Source organism: Vanessa cardui, chromosome 11 (assembly GCF_905220365.1).
Source record: "Vanessa cardui chromosome 11, ilVanCard2.1, whole genome shotgun sequence".
In the NCBI taxonomy this organism is placed as follows: domain Eukaryota; kingdom Metazoa; phylum Arthropoda; class Insecta; order Lepidoptera; family Nymphalidae; genus Vanessa; species Vanessa cardui.
In genome coordinates this window covers 1,614,464-1,631,597 of record NC_061133.1, presented here as the reverse complement: position 1 = coordinate 1,631,597, position 17,134 = coordinate 1,614,464, and the positions used below count along the sequence as shown (strand labels likewise).

Genomic DNA, 17,134 nt, shown 5'->3' with positions numbered 1-17,134 from the left:
AAGGAACTAAGATGTTATGTCCCTTGAGCCTGTAGTTACACTGGCTCACTCAGCCTCCAAACCGGAACATAACAATACTGAGTACTGTTATTTGGCGGTAGAATATCTGATGAGTGGGTGGTACCTACCCAGACGGGCTTGCACAAAGCCCTACCACCAAGTAAATGTGTAAATGTGCAAGCCTATGTTATATATTCAGGAAAATTTCTGAACAGCCCGTTTCGTGTCGAAGTCGCGTCGAGCTAACGAACTGTCAAAAAAAGTTCCGTTTATTTGTATAGATGAAAGCCTCGTTAGAAAGTATTTCTTATCGCCGTTAAAATAACTCATTATTTATTTAACACTAGTCGAGATGGCCTAGTGGTTAGAACGCGTGCATCTTAACCGATGATTGCGGGTTCAAACCCAGGCAAGCACCGCTGATTCATGTGCTTAATTTGTCGTTATAATTCATCTCGTGCTCTGCGGTGAAGAAAAACATCGTGAGGAAACCTGCATGTGACAAATTTCATAGAAATTCTGCCACATGTGTATTCCACCAACCCGCATTGGAACAGCGTCGTGGAATATGTTCCAAACCTTCTCCTCAAAGGGAGAGGAGGCCTTTAGCCCAGCAGTGGGAATTTACAGGCTGTTGTTGTTATTGTTGTTGTTATATAACACTAGTTTCCTCCCGCGACTTCACTTGCGTTTTTGGATATTGTCATGAGTTAGGCAAAAAAAGTAGCCTTTCATGGAGTTCAAGTTTGCTTCATACCAAATTTCATCAAATTCGGTTTGGTCGTGAAAGAGCGACTGAGACAGAAATACTTTCACATTTATAATATTAGTATAAGATTGTTAAATAGTGGGATGTAATAAAATAAATGAACACTCTTTGTAATTTTACTTGCTTTCTACTTTAACACTTGTCCCGTTACGACGTTACGTATTGTCATAATGAAGTTATTGTACGTCACAACTTAGCTGTAGCATTGGCAAATTAAAAAAACGATTACTGTCAATTTATGCACCCGATTGAAATAACTCCCTATCGCGTCATTCGACGCCATTCGTCGCTATAGATTCTCGCGTCAGTGATGTGAAACTGACTAATATATTATTAGGTCTTTTTTTTGATTTATTTTAGGTTTTATCTTTTTTATGGTATTGGTTGGCGGACGAGCATATGGGCCACCTGATGGTAAGTGGTCGCCGTCACCCATAATTATTCTTACATCGTCAATGTACCACCAAAAAATATTAATTATTCTTACATCGTCAATGTGCCACTAACCTTGGGAACTAACATGTTATGTCCCTTGTGCCAGTAGTTACACTGGCTCATTCACCCTTTTAACTTCTAACTAACTTTTTTAATTTGATGGTGTGGGATATTGTACATAATTCAGACGGTTGTACGAATTCTGCCGATGCTACAGCTATGTTGTGTCGTACCATACGAAGCTCCCCTCCTTACGTCATACGACATATGTTCGTGAGCTTCGCAAGGGTTTCATTTCTTTCTTTGTAAAAATACAATATCACATGTGTGTTTTTGATGTGAATCACTTGGATTTATTTTAATATCTATTCTTGAAGGGAGTTAATAATACTATTGTGTATAACTTGTATCAAATTACCTATAAACTCTGCTTAGGGTGCTATTAGTTGAATAATGTTTTATCTGCACGCTTTATTTAATTAAGGGCCGATTTTTCAATCCTCAGTTAATAGGTGCAATAACTATCTGAAGAATAAAATTATTTGGCTGTTTATCAGATGAATAAATGCTCACTGGTTTTTCGACTGTTATTTATTCCATTGATAACTACCTGACATAATAATTCAACTCTGGCAACTCCAACTTCAAAGAAGCGAGACAAATATATTGCTTAGACAAGCATTAGAGCAAGACAGATGTTTTTCACAATTTCTGTCAATAACGTCACTGTCATGTCACACGCCGTGTCTATTATTTTTAGTTTTGTCGTTTGGTTGGATGTGGTGTTTAATTGAAAGTATTTTTTTTTGGAATAGGTATAATTGGTGTAGATATAATGGAGTCTAAAAAAAGAGAGCATTCGGTGAACTTTAATGAGGCAGAAGTTCAGCTACTCATAAGTTTTGTCAACAAATATAAAGTGATAATTGAAAATAAAAAGAATGATGCAGTTTCTAATAAAGATAAAGAGGCCGCATGGAAGAAAATTGAGGATGGTTTTAATTTATGCGGAATTACAACAAGTTTCCGCTCGTGGAAAACCTTAAAACTCAAATACGAGGGCTTAAAAAAAAACATTAAAAAAATCTTATAATTCTTTCCTTTCTTTCATTTGAATTACGGTTAATATATAAATTTATTATAGCTTCTTCTTCTAATGCATGCTATCGAAAATATCCATTTTTAATTATTGCATTTGTAACTTTTTTCTAAAATATGAAAACCTAACGTCAAACTTTCAACAATTAAAAATCAACGTCTTTTTCAACGTTTATCTATAGAATAGCGGTTATCGGGCCGTTAAAGGGTCAGATAGATTTATTCCTTCGATAATGGAATTACTCGTCGAATAAAGTCTATCTGACGATTGAACAACTGGTTTTTTGGCTATCGGTCGAATAAACGCTATCTGTCTGTTTATCTGAGGATTGAAAAATCAGCCCTAAAAATAAATTTAAAAACTTGGAATAATACAAAATCTGTATAATTAGTTTACTGGTGGTAGGACTTTCGACGGCCTCGGATTCTACCGTCAAGCTGTAATACTTCGTTTTTATAGAGTTCTGTTTTGGAGGGTGAGTGAGCCAGTACAGGCACAAAGGACATAATATATCAGTTACCAAGTTTGGCTATTTGTGGAATGGTATAATCTTTAACTTTACTATAGCTTCTTTTACCTATTTCGCCTGCTTATGCTAATATAAAAGTATAGTGTTTTTGTCACAGTGGCTCTAATGTATCGTTCGATCAACAAATAAACCTCAATAATATCTAATGTTTTAACTGACCAACAATTATTCAAACAAGTGTAATAAAATAATAAGTGTTATATTCTGTCATTTGAAAAACATACATTGTTTAAATAGGCCATATGACTCGCGCTCTTGGTATGTTATTTTGTAATCATAGATTCGCAATCAATATCCGCGCCGATGACAATTATTGTTACGGCGATTGTGATGTACAATTAAACAAACATTGCCGTTTAAATAATGAATAAAGATACACAGTTCTATTAAAACTAGATTTAGTTATGTGTGTCAAATGGGTATAGAGAGTAAAAATTAACAGTATTGAAATTATCTTTAGCCGTGCCCGTGTGTTCGTGTGTGTTTTAATGTAACAAAAAATTATTGTGGTAGCCTTAGTTAGTCCTTATTATATCAGCTTTCTGCCAATGAAAGTTCCAAATCAGTCCAGCCATTCCAGAAATAACCCGTGTTAGAATTCATATATATTATTAAAATACTACAAATAGACACTCCTGTTTTATTATATGTATAGATAACGTTTATGGCCTTACGACTAATGTGAAGAGGTATGTTTTTATTAGAATGCCTTCCATATCTTCCTCGTGAAATATTGGCAACCGACTTATGGTATTATGTACTAACGTATATTATACAAATTTTTAAAATAATAGGTTGGGGAAAAAGTTACTTCGTATTTTATATGAAAATTCAAAAAGTTTTTTTTATAGTTTATTTACATTTGACTAAAGTATGTAGGTGCAATTTTGTTCCATAACTTTTTGCCATCTTGTTGGTAGTGACATGATCCCATTGCTGTAAAAATTTTGGGGCTTCTGATCGAGTTTTTCGATCAGAAGCCACAAGTGGTTTTGGCAGTCCTCTCGTGATGTTAACCTGACACTGCCTAAGGAATTCTGCAGAGACCGAAACAGATGAAAATCTGAAGGTGCAAGGTCAGGACTATACGGCGGATGCATTAATAACTCCCAGCCAAACTCTCGTAATTTTTGTTGAGTGGCTAAAGATGTGTGAGGTCTAGCGTTGTCATGGTGAAAAACCACACCCCTTCTGTTGATCAATTCTGGCCGCTTTCTCTCAATTTCTTGCTTCAATCTCATCAATTGTTCGCAATACAGTTCTGAATCGATGGTCTGCCGGGCGGTAACAGCTCATAATGAATGATGCCCTTCCAATCCCACCATACACACAGCATTACCTTGTTGCGAGTTAATCCGGGTTTTGCCACAGTCTGTGAAGCTTGACCGGCCTTTGACCACGATCTTTTTCGCACGTTCTTGTCGTATGTGATCCACTTTTCATCACCAGTTATCAGCTTCTTCAAAAATGGTTCGGTTTCATTACGTCGTAATAAAGAATCACAAATGAGTACACGGTTCATTAGGTATCTTTCAGTGAGTTCATGAGGCACCCATATATCGAGCTTTTTTGTGTACTCAGCTTTGTTCAAATGAGTCAAAACCGTTTTGTGGTCAATTGCCAGTTCTTCAGCTACATCGTAACTACTAATATGCCGATCCACTTTTTCAAAAATGGCATCAATTTTGTCCGTAACAGGGCGACCAGAGCGAGATGCATCTTTTATATAAAAAATTCCGGCTTGAAAACGCTTAAACCAAACTTGCGCTACTCTCACAGATACTGCATTAGGTCCATAAACATCACAAAATTTTTCGCGGCTTGAGTTGCATTTTTACCTTTTTTATAGTAAAATTTTAAAATGTATCGAATTTCTTCTTTAGATTCACTCATTTTAACAACAACAAAAACAAATGAAAATCACACAAATTCCTAATTTGAATTTGGAAGTGCCTTCTTTAAAATTAAAACTTTTTAATGATACCAAAACCAGCCAGATACAAATGGTATAGCCAAAGAGATTTTATTACAAGTTCATACATACTATATGCGAAAAGACTTTTTCGCCAACCTAATATTACAGTCGATGTCACGTGATGTATTCTTCTGACGTTGTATAGTCGTGTTCTACAGCGAGATTCGAGTTTACAGAATGCCTTTACTTTAAGGGCCCGACAACGATTTTTATCTTTCAGGATTTGGTAATTTAAAATTCGAAAAGTAAGACATTTAGTTATTGTGAGTTGATAACTTCTCTTACCGACTTCGGCCAGCGCGACCAATCAATTGAGATCAGCAATATACGCTGTATATTATAGTGCAAAATTCGTAAGCAAACACAAGTGCACTTTCTATTAACTCGCTCTCATTTCTGATGAGATTGTAAATCGACACGGCCGGGAATCATTTAGAAACAGGACCAACAACTTTACGTGCTCTCCGATGCTCAGGAGTATCGACACTTTTATTTTTTAGACTCTGCACAGCCGATGAGGCAGTAATAAAGCAAATATTTTATTCCTTAATTCAGATTTTAAATATCGAATTGGTGAAAAATCTACGCTAACAATTCATAATGTGTGACGTCACTTAAAATGTAATTGTCGAGTTAGAAGTTTTGTAAGTTAATTAAACGTTTTATGAACTGTTATGCAAGACATAATTTTGTTATGTAAAAAAAAGTTATGTAAAAAACTATTTTACTAACAATTTTATACAAATATTACGTTAAAATTGTGCGTAAAAGTGTGGAATTAATACCTGTTAACTTCCAGGCAGGATATATCGATTTAAATAATTATATTTAACTAACTTTGTATTTTTTAAATGTTGAAAATAGTAACTACAAAGTTTCTTGCCGGTTCGTCTCGGTAGAATCTACTTTCCGGATCGGTGGTATCTTCACTTAACTGTAAAGTATTGATTCAAAAGTGCTTGTAAAAGCCTACTTGAATAAAGAGGATTTTGATTTTTGTAATAATATATTATATACATTTCCATATTAATCGTTAAAAAATACTTCACATTGAACATCAATGATAGTCAATATTTTTATACCAAAGTATATCTTAAAGTCATAAACAGCCTTTTAAGTGATCCTAGCACCATGATGAATAACTATGTTGATCTCTCATTAATTTGTTCGAAATATATTTTAAAATAAAAAAGATAGAAACATACCCATGATAAATACTGAATTAAATCATTCAGTCAGAGATCAGTTAAGATTTTCTCTAACATGGCAATATATGAAAAAAAACAACAATTGATATTGTAATATTTATAAAAATTAAAACTGATTATACATTATTTATAGGAGGCCTGGTTTTGTTCCTATCGCTTTGTCCGATGTACACATAGCACATAATAAGTAGTGACTAATCGAGAGCTCGGTGTACACAGCTGCGCTTATCTGCTAAAAATACCACGAATGCTCCTTGTTTTATGAATTTTATATGAATTTAATTGGCGGGAAATAAGGGCAGGACAATGAACAGACTGCATTTGTTTTAAAGTTTTTCTAATCTCGCGTCGACGCGAGTCGTTAGCGATTTTCGCTGTGTTATTTATGTAAATTATTATGTAATGTATATTAATTTCATTATTAGTCAATATTTAATAGAGCCATAAAATATCCATCTGCTGAATATAAAAAATAACTCAAAAGGTTTCGCACGGAAGTATTTTTAATGTGTGCCGACTTTATTAATTGCTTTTCCTTTTCACCTTACTGATAAAACTCCTTACACGTAACATCTAATCGTCGATGATATAGGTACCTATATATTTTATTCCGCAACAACCATATCAGTACCGTTTCCCCTTTCTACCTTCCTAAATTATTCTATTACATAGCAGTTTTATTCACATTAACGATTTTTTGTATAAGTCTAAAATGAGCCATCACAATATTTAAACTAGAGCAATTGGCTTTAATATTATCATAAACAGTGATTTACAGCCTTATGTCCCAATATTTGTATAGGTTGCCCCCTAGGGGTCCTTACTCCATGTCCAACTGACTCGGGACCCCCGAGGCAGTTAGGCAACTGCCTAATGGATAATCGGGCCCTGAATTCGTAATTAATTTCGTTGTTTAGTTTCATCGATTACCAATCTGATAGTCTGACATAGAAAAAAAAAAGTACCGATCTCATTTTTTTTATTTCTAACTATTGAAAAATAAACATTATATAATTGTGTATAGTTTATATGGTATGTGATGTTTTTCGTTCAATTGTTTCATAGAAGTTACATCTGAACAATTATCCGATTTGCATTGCATACAAAACCAATAGCAGGGCTTACGTTATCGCAACAATCGTTTATATTATAATTGTGATGACTTTCGCTCAAATCAGGAACAATGCGTTGAACAACAATACGAGTGATCAACGCTTCCGTATCGAGAACAAAACATCGATTCCGTGTAAATTACATTCGTTCTCGATTGATGCTTGTTTATGACGTTTCCGTTTTAATGTTTCCTTCGATTTGACATAACTATTCTCTTTGTTTTACGATATATTGACTATAGTAAAATTATTAATTCGAGTCAGTAAAATGACATTTCCAGTGTTGCAGGTTTTTAATCTCAAATAAATAGTGATGTGAAAGAATCTCGACTATAATTTTGGGAATTTCGACTAAAGCACTATTACTAATTCCAGTCAGTAAAATAATAAATGCAACTGTCACTGATACTGTTCGGCAATCAATAGACATAGACATTTAGTCATGCTTTATTTTATTAAGTATCAAAGCTTTTTTTATTATAAATATTTAATACATATTGTATTAAATAATACGATTTTAGAAATATGGACCTTACCAGCGTATTAAAATTTCTCACTACAAAATTATTACAAAGCTGGGAAAAAATGTATAAAGAGGTTCAGAGGAATTAACACTAAAAGGTCAAGAAAAAACAAGTAATTTTATACGTTTTATATCGATTCCGATTCTGAATATACCGATTCAGAATCGGAGTCGGAATCAATAACAACCGTAATGAATAAAAACGTATAAAATTACTAGTATTTTCCTGACTTTTTAGTGTTAATTCCTCTGAACCTCTTTATACATTTTTTCCCAGCTTTGTAATAATATTGTAGTGAGAAATTTTAATACACAGCTAAGGTCCATATTTCTAAAATCGTATTATTTAATACGGTATGTATTAATTTACAATAAAAAAAACGCTTTGATACCTAATAAAATAAAGCATGACTAAAAGTCGAAGTCTATTGATTGCCGAACATCACTATTGTAGCGGGTAACCCTTTTTTGTATCAGTGACAGTTGCACTTGTCATTTTACTGACTCGAATTAAAAATCGTACTATAAATACTTTATTAAAAAATTACTAATTTGAGCGAATTGTTTATTAATTTAGAATATACAATGGAATGGAGTAGATGTGAATAATTGTGATTTACATATTCGAATAAAAATTTCAAGATCATTTAAATTTATATCTATACTAGTGACCCGCCCCGGCTTCGCACGGGTTCTTAATATGTATCGTTATTACGACCAAATTACATAAAATCATTATAATTTATAGCCTATGTTATATTCTGATGTATAACCTACATTACTGTAAAATGTCGTTTAAATCCGTTAAGTAACTTTTTCGTGAGAGCGTAACAAACATACATATGTACATCCATCCCCACGAGCTTTCGCATGTATTTTTTTTATGGTATAGGTTGGCGGACGAGCATATGGGCCACCTGATGGTAAGTGGTCACCATCGCCCATAGACAATGACGCTGTAAGAAATATTAACTATTCCTTACATCGTCAATGTGCCATGTGTTGTCCCTTGTGCCTGTAGTTACACTGGCTCACTCACCTTTCAGACCGGAACACAACAATACTGAGTACTGTTATTTGGCGGTAGAATAACTGATGAGTGGGTGGTACCTACCCAGACGGGCTTGCACAAAGCCCTACCATATTAGTACGATTAGAACGCTTACTAGGCAATTGGATTGAGCTTTAAGCTATTTTATAAGAGTTACCTGGCTTATAAGAAAAAATAACTAAAGTCGCAACGACCTTTTCATTCCGTACAAGAAAAGCGATACAGCATTCATCATGTGAAAGTCCATCAACGCTATTATAATTTCTGAATTCTGCCATTGTTACAGATTCCTGCGCCCGCGCCGTTCCCACATCTGGTATGATACGTTTGTATTTTATATGTGTAATTAATTTCACTTTTTATCAAATACTAGCGACCCGAGCCGGCTTCGCACGGCTGCAATACTGGTATTAATATTCTACAGAATTTGTTTATTTACGACATCACATTAGAAACATCTAAAATTATCAGTCTTTCTTTACTATATTGTGAGGTTTAACTTTAAGAGTTTATTCTCAAAAAGACAGATTCACTTACATGAGAACAGTATGATAAATATAACAATAACAAATAATAAATTCTCCTTATAGATACTGAGTTAACGGAATAGAATATAATAAAATAGCTGTGTGTATTTTAATCGCTACAAAAGTGGGTAGGTATTCTCTAAAATAGGTATATTTTGAGAGTTGAGACTTGAACCCGTTAACTGAGCTTACATTTTTTATATAAGATGATAATTTGTTATTAAGTTGTGCTCCATCGAAAGTAACATTATTTTTTTATGTATTATATACAAAAACCTTCCTCTCGAATCATTCTATCTATTAAAAAAACCGCATTAAAATCTGTTACGTAATGTTAAAGATCTAAGTATACATAGGTACAGATAGCGGTAAGCGACTTTGTTTTATACGATGTAATGATTTGAAGGAAACGTGGTTGTTATGATTATTCTGTCGGTTAACAATATTATATTTTAAACTTGAACCGATTAAATCTGAACCATGAAAACAAACGTAATTGAAATAATGACGTACCATGTCTTAATTGTTTCTCTTCACTCGAACTTCCGAGGCCGCTACTTCAAATAAATTCTTCCATTTAAATTTTAAGAAGGTTCTATGCTTAATTTTATTTTTTGGAATAGCTTGACGGACGAGCATATGGGCTACCTGATGGTAAGTGGTCACCATCACCCATAGACAATGCCGCTGTAAGAAAAATTAACTATTCCTTAAATTGTCAATGCGCCACTAACCTTGGGAACTAAGATAACACAACAATACTGAGCACTGTTGATTGGCGGTAGAATATCTGATGAGTGGGTAGGAAGAAATGTGATGATTTACAAAATAATGTTTGAATTTAATACATTTGATAGGAAACAAGTTTGAATTCAAGAACATAGGCTTCTGTTTATGCTTAACTCCTGACGACCAAACTCCAAAAATCAGTGAAGCCGCATCCGACAACTAGTTTTGTATAAGATTTCAACATATTCATCCAATGCATCTTCCCTCACGATCACGTTTCAGTGGAAATCATTCACTCTTGCCGTAACCGACTATTAAATTTGACATTTAAGGGTTATGAAAAGCGAAATTCGTTAATTGCAGAAGAAAGATTGAAGACCCTTGTAATGCGACCAAATAAGGAAGTCGCGATTTTGAAGTGATATCATTATTAAATATTTTTATACGAGTGAATGGCACGAGTATGACCTGAGCGTGTTGCTCTTTAATTTAATCCGTTTTTCCTTATCAATCTATCGGAATGTAACATTGATAGCCGAGTACCTTAAAGCTAATTGGTAGAAAGCGATAGGGTTATAAATATTCATTTAAATTAACAACGTTGTTCTAGTATTGTTCGTATTTTAAGATTTCACGCATCATTCATCCGATTTGCATGGAAGATGCTCTAGGTACAAAGCGCTTTGACCCATCAGAACAGTCAGTACACTATATGCTAGCATACTATATGTGGCTAAATATAAGTGTAAAGTGCATTTGAACTCTAATGAATTCTATATAAATATAAGAACAATAACGGTCATTTAAGTTCGCATAGTTGCTTTACTCCAAATCAGAAGTTTTCAAACTGGGTTGCGTCCCCCCCAGTGTTTTGTGAAACGTTATTCCGGGGTTCGTAGTATTTTATATTACATATATAGGTTCGTTATAAAACTGTCAACTTTTTGTTGTGTCGCATGTCGTAAAAGGAGTTTTCTCGTCCAACCTGTCTGATTAACTGGTGGGGAAATTTTGACAATACCGAGTTCATAGCTCACGATTTCGCACCAGTGACTCATTGAGTAAATGTTACGTGCGTTCATTCATTACGCGGGTTTACGACGAAAAACTTTTACTTACAACTTGTCTGAAGAATCAGAAACGCTGCAACACTACACCTTCAATTAAAAGTGATCAAGCATTGGTTTTTACTTCCCAAAGGAAAAAGGGTGTATAATAATCTCTCTTAGATATCTATAACACCGTGTTTTGTATGCATTGATGTCATTTTCCTTTAATTATCAGTATCAGGTAGTTGTTATATGCAAAGCTTTCATATTTACCGCTTAACCACTCGCAGAAAATTGTGTCTTGCTTGCTTATAATTAAGCCATTTGGTGCAGCCTGCAGTTAAGCTCGTTTGTTTTAAAATAACTAACAGCTATATCCTACTTAATTTTGAATACAATTTAGAATTTCATATTGTTAACAATAGTATATGTTTGTATAATGTATTTGCTTCCTGGTAGGGCTTTGCTTAAACCCCTTGGAATAGGTACCATCCAGTGATCATATATCTCACTGCCAAACAGCAATATTTTTGATTTACGGTTTGAAGGGTGAGTGAGTGAATGAGTATAGCTACAGAAAAAGGAAGTGCGACTCAGTTTCCATGATTCCAAGAATAAATTATATTTCTTCTTCTTCCAATGTCAATGGCCGCTCACAATAATTTACATATAAATAAAAAAATTAAATTTTATAATATTGGCTAATGTATACAAAAAAGTCTGCAATTCCTGAATCGTAATTGATATTATTAATATCTTCTTCATCGAAGTCTAAAACTTTTGCTAGAAGTAAATCAAGACCAATCCTATTAATTTTACGTGTGTTTATATTGTGGTTTAAAGATTTATGAGAATACATGTTCCTGATTACTTTAGTGGCAGAACATGACGCCCTAACTACCTCTCAAATTAAAAAGAAAAACAATACTTTTTTCGTAAACCTTCCCGTAGTGACATCTGGTAAAAGTTTTTCTTCTGGACAAAATACTCCATTAAAGAGAACGTTTGGAGGGTATTCCACCACGCTTCTCTAATGCTCATAAATACTTTGTGCACAATTAACTATGTTTTCATTCACCGAGCATGAGGTGCCTGGATTCGTTTCCTGTTTCGATTAAAACAAACTCTCTATATCAATTAATTATACTTGAACTTCCTCACAGTCAATAAAAACAAATATGACCATATAAAGTGCAAGGTAGTTCTAGTCAGCGCTCAGTCAGGACAAATCATGCTCACGAAAAGGAGAGTTCTCGTACTACAGGTTCGATTTCAAGTTCAACGACCTGACCACTTTCCCTTCTTCCTGACTTACCTTAACTTGTCCTAACGGGTACTCGCTTTTCACCCGTCGTCGTCGAATATTTTGTTATTGACGTTTTTTTCCATTTGTCATATTTATACAGCTGTGAGCGTATGATGTACATATATGTTACTTAACATTTCAAGTATTTATCTATTTATAAAAATAATTGGCTTGGAATATTGAGAAAGAGCTAAGTTGACTCCGTGGTTAGAAAACGTGAATTATAGCTGATGATTGCGGGTTCAACTCTGGCCAATACCACAATTTTTTATATATTTTTTTGAACAAGTTGTATCAACAAATAATGAGAAAACCGGCACGTATCGGTTGAAAATCAACTACATGTTTAGCTAGTAATCCTGTTCATGTAACAGTCGCTTGGTGAAATATGCTACATCTTCAAAAGAAGGGAAAGCCTTAATCCGGCAATGGTTGATTTAACTATATGGTTATTATAAAATTGTCCTGGAAAGAATATTATTATCAACTTTACTACAACTGAGTAACACATGTAAATGTCCTACTACCAGACTAAGACTGCCTATTTAGGGAGAAGGTTTTTGAAGCTAATTCCACCATACCAATCCAACGCGGGTTGAAGGAAACACATGTGGCAAGGTTTCATTGATATTAGACACATGCTGGTTTGACTACCTGTTGAATTTTAGATACATTACATACATATATAATTGTATTCAACTAATATGACTGTAATTTTTAAATGTTGAAAAAGAGTAACAACTGAGTTTCTTGCCGGTTCTTCTACTTTCCGAACCCGTGGTAGCTTCACTTAATTGTTAAATGACGATTCAAAAGTGCTTGTTAAATCCTGCTTGAATAAAATTGATTTTGATTTTTGATTATGATTGCTAATTTTTCTGTCATCGTCAATCACGAAAGGAGTTATAAACCAATTAAGCACATAGAATTTCAGTGGCACTTGTTTCACAAACATCATGCACATGTACTAACCACTGGGTCATCTCGGCTCATTGTCATTGTAAGATTAACAAACATTACTATTGTTAAAATGAAATCGATAAACAACTTTTGACGTCTATATCAATGTATTATTCGCTCGTGATAAGACAAAAACTGTATCAGCTCTGACACCGTGACGATTCCATTTACCGACAGGTAACGACTAAAAACGTCGAATGGTGCTAATACAAATCGTGACTATTAAACTACATACAGGTAGCGAAAGATAATACTTTCGAACATATTACAGTTGCTTGTACTAAACAAACATAATTTCACTATTCGTTAGGTCACCTGTTTGTACTGAGTATTATATTAATTGTCTATAAATGTAGTAAATTTCTTTTATCTTTTATATCTATACATATAATAAAATTAGAGTGTCTGTTTGTAATATTAATATACTTAGACCTTTTTTACTCAATGCATATGTAACATTTTTTACAATTTTTGTCTGACTACAACTTAAATATCTATTTGTTCCGGCTAATCTCTAGAAGGACTGGATATTTTTTATCTTGGTGGTTCCGATGGGATATGGAAGGAGGAACTATGTCGCGTTTTCGAAAATGACTGTTTGACAGCAGAGGATAACGATTGCCCCTTAGGGGATGATTGCCTAAATCATTCTAATATAAACCTGTCTTGTTCTGATGACAATACGATACTATTATTTTTTGTAATCAACCTCATTTACAATTACGAGTTTTATCAAAAATATAGAGGGATAGAAGGATAATTAAAAGAGAAATGTATACAATAACATGCAGACCTCGTATATAAATCTGTGTGAATGTATTTATATGTATTATTTGTATGAGTACTATAACAAAAATTGTCTTAATAAAAACTTAACGGCTTATAACATGGCATTAAAATTTGACGATACGTATCGCTGTAATTATGTTAAAATAACTACACATCTATCATGATATATGAATACGCGTATCAAAGGCACATCAAGCATTTAATATAGAATTTCAAATCGACACTATGTTGAATGTTGCGAAGTGTAGGTAAGCTGGAAGGATCAACAGCAAATAGTTCAACTTAGCCGGTAATCAGCTTTTATCGCTAAGCTATCGGAGCGTGGAGCGATTCACTTTAATCGGTTTATTAATAGATTTGTTTTATCCTTCGTCAGTCTTCCTGTAAAAATACTGTACTCTAACTACTGTATCAGAATCAATAGCAGCTTTTAATTTCTATCTTTAACTAAGGTTCATTCACTCGCTTTCAATGTAAACATCAAATCAGTTACTAAACGATGTAAACTTGTAGCGTAATTAATCGTTATGTAAATAACAACTCAGGAAGAGATTTTAATTCCCTTATTAAGAGAAATTCTATTTGAATAACAGTCCCAGGGCCGTATTTAGGGGAGGGCAACCGGGGCAACTGCCCTGGGGCCTCCACATGAGAGGGGGCCACAGTTTTCAGCAAGTTAACAAATACTGAGATATAGTCAAATTATAATAATGTTACTATGTATTTAATATTTTAAAAGTTACCGATACAAATACGAAACAATTCACAGCTTACTGATTGAAATAAAAAAACTAATTAATTCATAATAATATAATTAGGGTGTTTGTGGCCCCGAGGCCTCCACACCTTCAAATCCGACCCTGTCAGTATCTTAGGATTCGATTGATACGGAGCCCCGAGTCCCCTCGGATTGTTTTCCAAACATTGAATACGTTTGCGCTGCGTTCGCACGGTACAATTGTCTTATTAAAATGAAGTAGGCGATGTTTTGCAAGTCTCAAAGCAAACCTATCAAGTGTTGCAATCTAATAGAAACGCGATATAGTTCAATGTACACTGAAATCTAATTACATCGCATTAGTTGCCTATTCACGGACTTTTTGTGTTGGAAATTGTATTGTGTCTCATTGATTGATATACGACACTAGGTAATACGTGTTTGTTCGTGTTTTCGTGTAAAATAATATTTAGGTTTTAAAATATCAATCAAACGGCCTCTTTACTGTTCTAAAATCTAAATATAAAATAATTATTTTATTATTTTTTTTAATAAAAAAATAATAATATCCTTTTCATGCTTGCAGATGTTTTCTTAAAGTTGCAACAATTATATCATTATCGTTACTCTAAGCTAGTTTATATATTTTTAAATTGTCTGTCAACTTTACTAAATAAAACATGTGATTTCCAATTTAACACGCAACATTTTCAACATTCCATGTGAAATAAAGATATTTTTATTGTAATATTACGATACAAATAAGTTTGACTCACGTTTGCGCTTAATCTTATATATATTCAATATTTGACATAGAAACAATAGATATATTTTACTCGCTTATTTTTTATCCTATCTCTCTTCATTTGAGTTGAATTCCTCAGCAGTCATTTGTCGAGGCCGACCAGTCTTACACGTCTAGTATGATATCATGTGTTTAAATAAATACCTAAATAGCATCGCTTCACAATAAAAAACTAAACTGATTGAGAAATAACGCCTTATAATGACTTATAGCAACGCTCATTTAGGTACTCTTTTTGTACATATAAAGTATTCATGAATATAAAAAATGTGACCGTAACAAAACCGTTGGATATTCAATCAAACAGGTATATATGATATGTGATAAAATTTGATAACAATTAAAAAGTCTTACAAATAAAAATATTTTGTAAGGATAATTGACATATATTATTTAGAAGGATTATCGTTGCTACTAATATTGTAAATGCCCAACTTAAAATGAAATCTTCACGCATAAACCGTTGAACTAATTGATATGAAATTAATTATGCAGCTAGTTTGAGTTACGGAGAAAGACATGTCTACTTTTTTTAATTCACCCCTTAAGGGCCTTAAATGGGGATTTCCGGTTTGTACTATAGGTAAAGTTTTGTAAATAAAGTATAACGCGCAATAAAGCCACAGGTTCTACTAGTTATATTACCTATATAATATATGTTGATTTTGAAGGTTAATAAAATCGATCTTTCCTGTCTGAAACAAAATACAGTTATACGTAAATTGAGCATTGATAAACTTTCAAGAAATTGAGATGCATCGAAAACGTTACACAATAAACATTTCTACAAGGAAGGAAACCTTAGCAGCGCCCGAGCGGGCTTCTGTAAACCAAGACGAGTAATCTGAACAGTTGAATTATTATGTGTTCAAGAGAAGATTCGTTACAGCTGATTAGGCGCTACCTTTCTCTAGTTATTAGAAACACTTTTTCAAATCAGCGACTGTTTTTTTGCAATATTAAGAAATTCTGATTTAGAGAAAAATTTGACGTCTGAACATTATACAGGCTAGGATATAAATAAAATAAAGACGTGATATTAAAACTCTATTTATAAAAACGAATGTATGAAATGGTTAATAAATATTAGAAACACAAACATACTATTGATATTTTTTTACAAAACAAAGACTATTTCAACTTAAATAACGTCTTTTTACTAACGTATCAAGATGAAAAAAGGCGAGTTAGAATACAACTGTTGGTTTTATAAATTCCAATGGTCGTGGTGAAATAAGGTTGGTGATTGAATAATGCTCGTTATCGAAGGTCTTATGCGCCGCTCTGACGATTAAAGCCAGTCGCCGTTTTGACATCGCACGCTTAGAACCAAACACACTTGTATCCGAATTAGGAGATGAGTATTTATATAAAACTATTCGAATAATTAAAGAAAATTATCATGTCCAATAAAATAACTTGTTTGGTTATAATGTCAATTTAAAATCGGCCTTTGATCTATGCCATTGTTGCTGGCATATAGTATGTATCGGTGACGATAAAAAATATATTCCATGGAAACAACTCGGCGATCGTGTAGGTAATTACAG

General features: G+C 33.5%; 1 protein-coding gene across 7 annotated transcripts in view; it reads left to right on the top strand.

Annotated features, from left to right (window-relative positions):
• Positions 1-17,134, top strand: part of LOC124533685 (rho guanine nucleotide exchange factor 15) — a 113,801-nt gene that overhangs the window by 29,800 nt on the left and 66,867 nt on the right. For 6 of the 7 annotated variants that reach the window (XM_047109120.1, XM_047109118.1, XM_047109125.1 and 3 more), the window contains one exon: positions 8,988-9,017. The exons of the other annotated variant lie outside the window; for it this stretch is intronic. The gene's annotated coding sequence lies outside the window, so the exon portion shown is untranslated. The remainder of the gene's footprint in view (positions 1-8,987; positions 9,018-17,134) is intronic. 7 annotated transcript variants of the gene reach the window in all.